The 10,896-nt window shown below is 36.1% G+C and overlaps 1 long non-coding RNA gene across 1 annotated transcript in view; it reads right to left on the bottom strand.

Moving 5' to 3' along the window:
• Positions 1 to 4,776: 4,776 nt before the first annotated feature.
• Positions 4,777 to 10,896, bottom strand: part of LOC146475239 (uncharacterized) — an 8,187-nt gene continuing 2,067 nt past the window's right edge. The window contains exons 3-5 of the long non-coding RNA XR_014865849.1: positions 8,663 to 8,724; positions 8,154 to 8,220; positions 4,777 to 5,267 (exon numbers count right to left, since the gene is read on the bottom strand). This is a non-coding gene — a long non-coding RNA (uncharacterized LOC146475239). The remainder of the gene's footprint in view (positions 5,268 to 8,153; positions 8,221 to 8,662; positions 8,725 to 10,896) is intronic.

Below are 10,896 nucleotides of genomic sequence, written 5' to 3'. Positions count from 1 at the left end.
TAATACAAGCCTGGCCCAGATAAGCTCAACTGAGTCATACAGACAACAAGTACTACTCTTTACAGAAGAAAAAATAAAGCAGACCTAAAAGTTAAACCAGAAGCACATTCGATTCTTATCTGTAACTTGACTTGCACTCAACGTAACTGAAAACTGACAAACGGTAAACGTTTAAACTGCAAACGGACTTAGGACTGCCCTGCTAATAATTCTGCAAACCCTTTTCAGCATGGGACTTTTTTTTCAAGTTCCTAAACCTGAGGGGCACCCCTTCGTCAGCTCAAGAGCATTAACACTATGACAATGAAACCTGGAGGGTAAATTACATGTATATGCCCAAACTGTTTCCTTTAGTGCTAAAAGAAATTGGGACCATAAGGTCACATGACGTGGCAATCACATGATTGATTCTTCCCAGCCGTCATCTTGAGTTCACCATTTTCAATTTCTTGATTTCATGGCCAAAACCTCAGAAAACCGTTCAAATTGACTTAAAAATATTCAAAACCAATAAAAAATCTAAAAAAAAATGCAAAAGTAATGAAGATTCCCTTTTTTTTGACAAAAAGTATAAAAAGTTCAAAAAACAAGGCTGTCAAAATCTTGTTGCCATAGGAACATCAAGTCACGTGAACAATTAGATGTAGAAAATAATTGTTCTCAGATAAATTTTACTGACAAAGCAACCTAAAATTTTGAAATTCTCAGGTAATGAAAGCTAACATCTTTTCAACTTAAACGAACTCCTGGCTGAAAACTTAGTAATCATGTCTGAAATAATTCAAAGTTTCCTGAAAACGGAATACACACAGTTTAAACAAAAATCCCAAAAATGGCCTGAAGTTTTCAACATGGTATCGTGCCTAGACCAACTTGACAACCCTACTGCAAACTAGCAAGGAAACGATATTTATATTAATAAACACTGAGCATGATGTAGTATTTTCACTTTAAAATTGAGTACCTCAAGCTTGCATTTCTTGCCAAAAAGATACAAATGGCTACAGATTTTACAGAACCTTTCTTGACTGCAAGTTTTTTCCGTACTCAAACAAGAAAAATCATCCTTAACTTTTCACTGGAAAAATTATTTGAACCTGAACTAAATAACTGATGAAAAATGACAGACAGCACTGAAAGGCATGAAAACTTCATTATAGCGTATGCAATTTTCACTTAGAAATTGTCAGTTCTTAGGCCCAATCTTCAAGTTGTAAGTCCATCACATTTGTCGACTTACAACTTGAAGATTGGGCCTAAGAACTGACAATTTCTAAGTGAAAATTGCATACGCTATAATGAAGTTTTCATGCCTTTCAGTGCTGTCTGTCATTTTTCATCAGTTATTTAGTTCAATCTTGGCTTGGAAAGAACTGGCTAAATTAGAAGTAAAATAAGCTCAACTGAGTCACACAGACAACAAGTACTACTCTTTACAGAAGACAAAATAAAGCAGGCCTAAAAGTCAAACAGAGAGCACATTCAATTCTTATCTGTTACTTGACTTGCACTCAACGCAACTGAAAACTGACAAATGGTTAAGGTTTAAACTGCGAACAGACTCAGGACTGCCCTGCTAATGATTTTGCAATCCCTGTACAGCCTGTTTTTTTTCTGAGTTCCTAAACCTGAGGGGCACTTTGTGACAGCCCCCTTCGTCAGTTCAAGAGCATTAACATTATGACAATGAAACCTGGAGGGTAAATTATATGCCCAAACTGTTTCCTTTAGTGCTAAAAAAAAAAAATGGGACAATAAGGTCACATTACATGGCAATTACATGATTAATTCTACCCAGCTGCCTTCTTGGGTTCTCCATTTTTGATTTCTTGATTTCAAAAGACCATTCAAATTGAATCAAAAATAATTAAAATGAACAAAAAATCCAAATTAATAGTAACGACAATACACTTTTTCACAAAAGGTAAATCAAGTGACGTGAACAATTCTGTGTTGAAGAAAATTGTTCTCAGATACATTTTAGGAAAAGTCTCCAACTTTTTTGGTGTTTGTTTAATATTAAGAAATTTATGAACGCTTAAAGTCAGCGCAGGCACTTTGTACCCCCCTCCCCTACCCCCAAACCAGGCTGAATAGGATTAATATTTCATGCATGGAACTAGACCAGCTTAAGTCACTTTGAAATCATGTCTCAGCCCTAATCTTCAAACAGACCGTAATGACATTGATCAAAATATGAAAATACATTACAAGAGGACTGACGTATGGGCTATGAGATAGCTAGTCTCCCTAACATATCAAACCAGCCACTTTTGAACATCACTTAAAGAGCTTTCTTATCAGGCACATAAACTGACCAGGAAAATCAATTTGACACAAACTGACAAATGTGACAAAAACACTGAGGAGTGCAGGGCAAACGACCTTTAATAAAACAGTAAAAAGAACCAGAAAATCCTTCCATTTATGAAAGCAAGACTACAGGCCAACATAACAAGCCGGCTGCAACATCTCATTACAAAATGGCCGTAGGCAGCCAGTAAATTTACTGAGAAATTATGATTTTTGAGCTTCACTCTTTTTAGCCAAAGCTGCGGTAGAAAAAGAACAGAAAATCACTAAAAATCCAGTCTTGAACTCAGTAAACGTCTTAAATCAAAGAGACAAAGATCCGCAGATTGCCTGACACCGGGTTTCACTTGAGATCCTGTGATCAAGACTCCGGTTTACACTGAAGATGACATTTGGCCTAACTCTTTGAGAATGTAAATATTATTTCAAATATTAACCAAAAACTATAACATCATCATCATCATCATTCTTTGACTGCAAACGAGAATTCATCACTCCGCTCAAGGAATCTTTGTTGCTCATTTGAAAAATGTCTAATAATTTACCGAAAAATCATGTCTCAACTCCTTAGTGAAATCTGAAATTTTAGTAAAAACAACTAATAACATTGAGAATCACTTAGAATCAAGCCTAAAATAAGTAAATGTCAAAATTTTATTAAAAGCCGCCTAAATTTTTAAATGGGATTAAAACCGTGAATGGTGGCCTACAAACACATGTAGTTTGAGCAAGAAATAAATAATGTAAGTGATGTTCCGACTCCACATTTTAACAACATGAAAGTGCACACACACAAAAAAAATAGCTTTTAGAGAAATCACTTCAAACACCAGAACTTGTTGTCAAACAAAAAAAGCTGTTCAATAAAAAAATAAACAAATAAAAAACGCTTGTTTGTCTTAAAATCTTTATTAAGTGAAAAATGGCAAAAGGACAATATTGTGCAGTTCCAGAAAACATCCATACTCAGCCCATGGAAGGTTTTTTGTTTTGGGTCCCTCCTCCCAGGAAATTCCAGTCTAGCTTCATACGTTGCTTCTAAAATTTTGACTTTTAAGGACCCTCTCCCCCTAGGAATTTCCAATGACCTTCCTTGGGTGGGTATGGATTTTTTCTGGAACTGCGCATTTAAACTTAAAGCAGGACCGAGAATGTCTTCAACATTCAACAGAAAACATTAAATTAAACAGCAATAAAAATTCTCCTTGAAAACAGATGAATGGCTCTTTTTGATTTTTGAAGAGAAAATGCTTGATGTCCTTAGAATCCTTACTGAAAACTATAAAATTGTGAGACCTAATGAAACTTAAACAGACTGTAAGACATTTTAAATCTAAGCTCCTTCGAGTCAAGCCTAATGAATATATGCTTCCATCCGAACAAACCAAAAACATTCAGTAAAACCAGCCTAACTGAAAACACACAAATGTCCTGTTCACCATATACATGTGTATATAAATTATGTGATATCTCCATCATCAGTTGAAAATCTGACAAATTACAACTTGAAACGGTACAAGCTAAGCCGTTTACAAATTCTGAATACCATTTTCACAGAGAATGCATCTCTCAACATGAATTGAATGCAAAATGGTGTATGGTTAAATCTGTACTAAGAAATAATTTTTAGCCTTAAAATACTGAAAATAAGACAGCATTTCTCGATCTCAGAACATTTAATCAAAATGCGCTAAATTCAATTTACAGATTCTAAACAGAAAACAATCAAGGAGAAGCAAAGAGAAATGGTTTTTAACTCTAAGGTTGCACTGGATCGGCTGTATTCTGGGATGAGGATAAACAGAATAGCTTCTAGATTTCTCATTTTGGGTAAATACGGAAATTCCTCTACATCAGAATCTCCAATTAAAGCTGAGAAACAGGCAACATTTGTCCGAATTTGCAGATAGATTTCAACTTTGCAATAGTTGGAGCTATTGTGAAGCTATAATAAGAATACTTGAGAATGATGTACTATTCAGTGAGTGACACAGACATACTCGGTTGAAGGCAATTGATCTGAGTGCTCCTATCAGGAGTTGAACCTAAGAACTTCCAATAATTGTTACTAGTTTGGATGTTCTACCACTGAGCTACAGGAGAGTACAGTGTTCAAAGAGAGCTACAAGAGACTCTTATTGAAAAATGCCAGCCTATGTTAGAAAGATAATAATAATTATTATTGCATCAAGTACACTGAGAAATAGTGCCCCTTGCTCAAAACTCTTAATGAAATCGGCCTAAGATTTCTATGCATAATCACTTGTTTTTCAATCTCGTTAAATCATTTGTTATTGTAAAAATCATTGCCAAAAGGCATTCTTTAGAAAAGAGCAAACAAAATGCCTCATAGTTTTGTCATGAAATCCTAAAGTGTGACTGTTCATGTGGTGCTGTATATTACATGTAGTTCTAACTTTTTATATGCACAATTTCAGCTTTCGCATTTTCTCTCCCAAAAAATTATATTCAAGTCTGGCTTCTTTATGTCTGTGATTGCACTGTATCTTGAAAAGAAAGACTTTGTTGTAATTGTTCGGTTGCTAAAAAGGAAATAAAACTGGAGCATTAACTACCACATTTACTCTCATGTTCAGGCCATACTTGTGTGAAGGCTACACGTGGTTACCCTAAGCTGCATGCACACCCCAACTATCACCCAATGTGCCCACGTTTTAACTGCAGTATAAATGCTACATGTAGACTACACTTTTTGTGAGACAAACAAAATATACAGATTTGCTTGCGTCTAAGCTGCATTCTTTTTAAACTTTAAACCTTGTATTGTATTTTGTTCAAATTCGTATGGCATAACCATGAGTAAATACGATAGTCTTACTGTGCTTCTTAAAGTAAAACAAGTTTCTCTACCTCTACTTGAATTGCTTGCCCAGTTACGGAGATGAGCATCTTTGTTGCTTGTCTGAATCTCACATCTGAAAGTTCCTTGTATCCTTTATAGAAAGAGAACAAAAATATGTTGATCACTAAAATTGTGTTGTATGTAAGACAGAGACAGCATTGTAATAAAAAGTTAAACTGTTTTGAAATGTGTAGGGCCGGCAATTTAAGAGTGTCTCAGTTTTACACTCCCTGTCTATGATGTACGTCGGATCGATAATATGGTTATTTTGTGTTGCTAGTTTTAAACTGGTTAGTAAAGATGAATAGGACAATTGCAAAGCCGATTCTACTCCTTCTTGGCTTTTAGTCTAAGATTGCATTCACTTGAACACATTTCAGATTAAAAGTAACAACCTCTATGTCTCTCTCACTAAATTAAATTAAATTATTTTCGGGAGACGAAGCTACAAATGTCTGCTTGCACACAATATTATATTCAAGACCTATTTTGAGTCCTGATAACTCTAAAACCTCTTATGAAGGATTTTTAGCAATTACTGTAATGGTAATGGTAATGCATTTATATACCGCATTTTCTATTCATATATATATATTCAAATGCGGTTTACATCAGCATATGTCCATTAGCGACCTCATCCTACCCACCCAACCCATGAAATCATGAAACAGCACAAAGACCAGACCAGCACACCGGGAACTCCATGCCCTACTCTTTGCGATTAGTGTCTTGGCTCTTTAACGTCCCACAGGGTTATGAACATTGAAGTGTTGTGAGACGGGGCCTACGGTTTATCGTCCTTATCCGAGAAGACTAGAAAGTCTAACCATTTGCAGATATGTATGTATGCATGTACTCTTATTCTGGAAGAGGGCCAATCGGACGCACATTAAGCTACAATGGTGGCTTCGGATTGTCCATATTCAGGATAAGAATAAGCAGATTAGAGCTGTTAGATTTCTCTTTTTATGTGAATTTTGAAATTTCCAAACTTTCGCTGATACACGACAATTTAAACACTGCTTTGTATTCCAGTAACTCCAAAAATTTCTTACGAGGTATTTCTAGAAATCATTGTACCCAAAATAGGACCAATTAAACACAAACGCATTAACTATAATAATTACGATCATTCCAAATAGCTGCCCCTGCATTGTGGAACAGTCTGCCTGCAAGTGTCAGAGACATTGATAACGTTTTGGTTTTTAAACGAACAATAAAGACTTATTTATTTAGGAAGGCTTTTGCCTGTTATAGTTAGATTGACTACTTTTTGGGTTATAAATTTTAGGTATTCTTAAGTATATTTTATTGTAATTATCATTGGTAGTTATAGTTGTACGGCACATTTGATCATATTCAGATATTAATTTGCGCCTAATAAATAATAAATTATTATTATTATTATTATTATTATTATTATTTTGCTTAAACAAACCAATAATGACTCACCAAAAAGTGGTTATAAATTGACGGGCTAGGAGCATAACGGACCTATGCCGAATTTCAGCCCGTTTTTCGATTTTGCTCGGATTTGTCTGAATTTTTGCATGTGAACTTCAATTCGATTGAAAAACATTGTCCAGTGTTTTTTTCTGCCGATTTGTGTTTTGTATTGGGAATTGTTACCATCTTCTAATGAAAAATCGATAACATTATAGTAACTATGGATGACCAAAAGGACAATGTATTGGGTATTAATATTTGTATTAAATATAAATTTGTGGTCTTTGAACCACGGCACACGAAAGCGTTCTTTCTCGCGGGAGAAACCAAAATAATTCTGTTACGCTTTTATTTGATTCTGTTACAAACTACTACGTGCGTGACAGGAATGTAAGAAACCCACAACAGATACAATACGTCATCAAAATGTCCGCACATTTCTCGGCCACAGTTCTCACCACCAAAAAGTCATTTTTATATGTTCGCTGGCAATGTATTACCTTTGGCAGCACATAAATGCCTGGTTTATCATTTGATTGCCATGTTGAAATGCTTTCCTAAATGTGTTTCATAGAGAAAATCTATTTCGAACAGTTCTCACCCCATTACGTAAATATAATTCAAAATTCAATCAGTTTCTTTATTGCGACATGGGTGAGAACTGTTGCCAAAGTACTAAGGTGCACTTTTGCTGTGATCAAAAGGGGTAGAATAGAAGGGCAACAAATCAGTTTTTCATTGAGAGAAAAGTTTATTTCGAAACAAGCCATTTCCTTCCCTGCAACACGATTTGAAGTAGCTAGAACTGAGGGCGAGAACTGTTGCGCATTGAAAGAAAACAAGTTCTATGTCACGCACTGCATTAGTTACGGCTTTACTGGCTTTCAAGAGAGCGGTATTGGAAGAAGTGCAGTTATTTTCCCTAACAGTTAAGTGAAAAGTTACAACCATGTTAATGAAATAATGTGACAGTCCGAGTCCTCTTAACCGACGAGTATGACGTGGACAACATCTCTAACAACATTACCCTTCCAGGCGCGTTCACTGGTAAACAAGCAAACCACATCCCCCCCTCCCCCCCCCCCCAACTCAATGTTGTTTTCTGGGTCGCGAACAGTCTCCTGGCAAGCATCACCTTCCAAATCAACACTGCATAAGGGGGAGGGGGGGGGGGGGGGAGAAGTTACTGTCAGTGGTAGAATTATGAAGAGAGAAAAAGTAAGTGAGTGTTTTTTTCATCCGTTTTTGGTTGTCATTGCATAGGGGGAGGGGGTGGGAGAGAGAAGTAAAGTTCTGTGGTAGAATTAACAAGAGAGAAATAGTAAGCAAGTGGTTTTTGCGCTGTTCGTGTTTGGTTTTCTCAAGGAGTTTTGTGCCAATTGTAAAACTGCGAAATGTTTTTAAAACCTGGGAGAGCAAAAATTCTGACAAATCCGAGCGAAATGGAAAACCAGGCTAAAATTCAACATAAGTCGGTTATGCTCTCAGCCCTTCATTTTATCTATTACATATGTATAAACAACCAACTCACCTCTTTAGACAGTCATTTCTAGGTTGAGGCATCTTTCATGATTTCTCATCCCTCGTCTGAAATTTACCTGGAGAGAAAGAGTTAAATAGAGGATCAGCACCTTGAAGTGAAGTAGTAAGGGACAGTTCTGAAACACTTGGTTCTTGTTCAAGGTCAAGTGGTGAGCAGTCACATTTAAGGTACATTACTGTGGTTCTAACTTTTGAGTCTTTTGGTTAAAATTATCATTTAAAAATTAATTTAATGAAAAGTTGCTGCAATTCTTTTATTTTACCAAAAATTTTATTTTCAAAACTTATTAACTCTGGTCTGTGTTGAACTTGCACAGTCTTCAGAGTAAAGGGTCTTCTTTGATGTAAAATCAGGGGCCACAAGAAAACTGGGGTGAGTTCCATTCCTGAACCTTAAAAAGTTCCTGTCCCATACCCTTGGGCCAAAGGCCCTGAAATTACAGTGAAAAGGAGTATCTCAGTAGCCATGAAATTAGAAAACAACAAAACAAAACTCACCATTTAAAACAATGTCATGTTTAAGGTTAATGGTGTCCTTGTTCCTTGTCTTCTGACTGAAACTAAAACATTACAAAAAGTTTAGTACAACTTCTTACTGCCCCACTTAACATGAATGATTATACTAATGGGGTAGGACTGAGCAACACATTGCGCATTGATTCAGCGCTATTGATCAGCACATGTAAATATGCGCTATATAAATTGGTAAATTATGATTATGATTATTATTATTATTCAATTTGAGATCAAAAAGTTGTTCTTTGTTCCCAAAAGTATCAGTGACCTGTCTGGGATAATAATCCAACAGAAATCCTGAAAAAGACTGTTGTTTAGCCAATGATTTTTTTAACAATAACTGCAGAAATTCTAGCATGCTCACTGGCTAATTTTCATTTCGGACACATGAATTTATAAATATTTAAATGTGGTGTTGACCCAACAAATGAGAACTGAGAATTTGAAAACAACCAAATGTCAATCTGTGACTTTTCAACGTATAGAAAGTCTCCCTTTTTCTTTCCATTAACCAATAAAAGAGCAAGACAGGTTTTTGATTTTGACCATGTCAGATTTAATAAAATTTACGTTTCTGGCATTTTTAACCTGTGTTTTGACTTCATTTTGTCCCCTCTGGCTTTTTGTTGTAGTAAAAAACAAATTGACATCAGTTTTTCATGCATCCGTCCTGTTATTGATCAGAATTTCATCTTCATAACATCGTCAAAGTAGTCTGCGGATCCACTCCGTTCCACAGCTACTTTGACAATGTTATGACATGATTCAAGATCAATAACAGGACAGACACATGAAAAATTGATGTCAGTTTCTTAAGAGTCTAACAACAATTACACTTATTGTTAGGCATCAATATTTATGCGCGCAGTCACATGCACTGTGGGATTTTCTACCACTTGAAAATCACACAAACACAGATCGATAAAATAGCAAATGGTGGATCCAAAGAAAGAACTTGCAGAGTAATTTCTTCCACTAAATTTGACCTGCCATCAAAAGGGCACTGTTATGTTCAGTTATCCTTTGTTGGAAGAAGCCGTAGTAATAGAGGTGGAAACACTTGGTCATCGTGAATGACTTCAGTTTTTTATCCAGACAAATTCTATCCAAGTTTTTAGTTTTTGACACAAATAATCTTCTGTTCTTCAGGAATTTCCTTAGTAGTCATAGCACTTGATTTCCATGCATGGCACAAACTAGTCTGAAATGTCAGCCGTCTCCTCCCCCTAACCCACAGGGGGCGCAGGAGAGAGAGACGTCTGAATTCCGAGTGTTATAATGTCGTCTGTTGACGTCACACAGTAATTTATGCAAATTTGCATAAATAAAAATCTTTGAAACCAAATGGCGGCCACTAGTCATGGAAGCGCATGGAAGCATTGCAGCATGCATAATGTAGGAGGTTGTGTGCGTTTTGTAAGCCATAAAATTTGAAGACGAAGCATCAAGAATGTATGAACGGGATCGCACTTCATTTTCCACCGAAGATGAATTGAAAAATGTTCCGATAAATGTTATTAGTAAATAAAGTGTTGACAGGCCAGACACCACTCATATTAACGTGGAATAAAATGTGAGTTCTCGTTATGGTTTTGCTTTTTTGGGCTATTTTTTTTTTTTGTATGAAATAAGAGTAGGTCCTTCAGAATATTTTTCGAAGCAAATTATGGTTGGTTTTGAATTGAAAGTCATTTGCTCCTCAAGATGTTTTTGAGGTAAGGCAACGCCGGGTGGTAAGTTGTGACAACAGAAAGAACTTTGTTTCGCACTTTATCGTTTTGTTGTAAACCCGACTTCCGTTCAGCGAAAATCAGAGGTTATTTTTTCAATGAGATTGTAAGGGTAGCCTCTAGCCCAAAAGTGCGTTTTGAAGTGGATGATGTTGTCATAGAATGATTTTGCAGAGGAGGTGTTTCGAAGAAGTCTCAGGGCTTCATTTTTTATTAGTCCTTTTCTGACCCCGGTGAGAGGCAGGAACAAAAATTAATGTGTACTGGAAGGTCTCTGTAGGTGTGTGCGAATGTCAAGGGTTCCCGCATGATTGTAGAATCGCTGAGACTTCTGAGAAACAACTACTCAGTGAAATTATTCTTTTGCAATACCACCAACTTTAAAGCGCGCCTTCAGGCAAGAGGCTATCAACACAATCTCATTGAAAAAATAACCTCTGAGATCAAATTCACTAAATGGAAGTCGGCTTTACAACAAAACGAGAA

Source organism: Pavona decussata, unplaced genomic scaffold, assembly GCF_977016875.1.
Source record: "Pavona decussata unplaced genomic scaffold, jaPavDecu1.1 SCAFFOLD_84, whole genome shotgun sequence".
Classification (NCBI taxonomy): Eukaryota; Metazoa; Cnidaria; class Anthozoa; order Scleractinia; family Agariciidae; genus Pavona; species Pavona decussata.
This window is presented reverse-complemented; position numbering and strand designations above follow the sequence as displayed.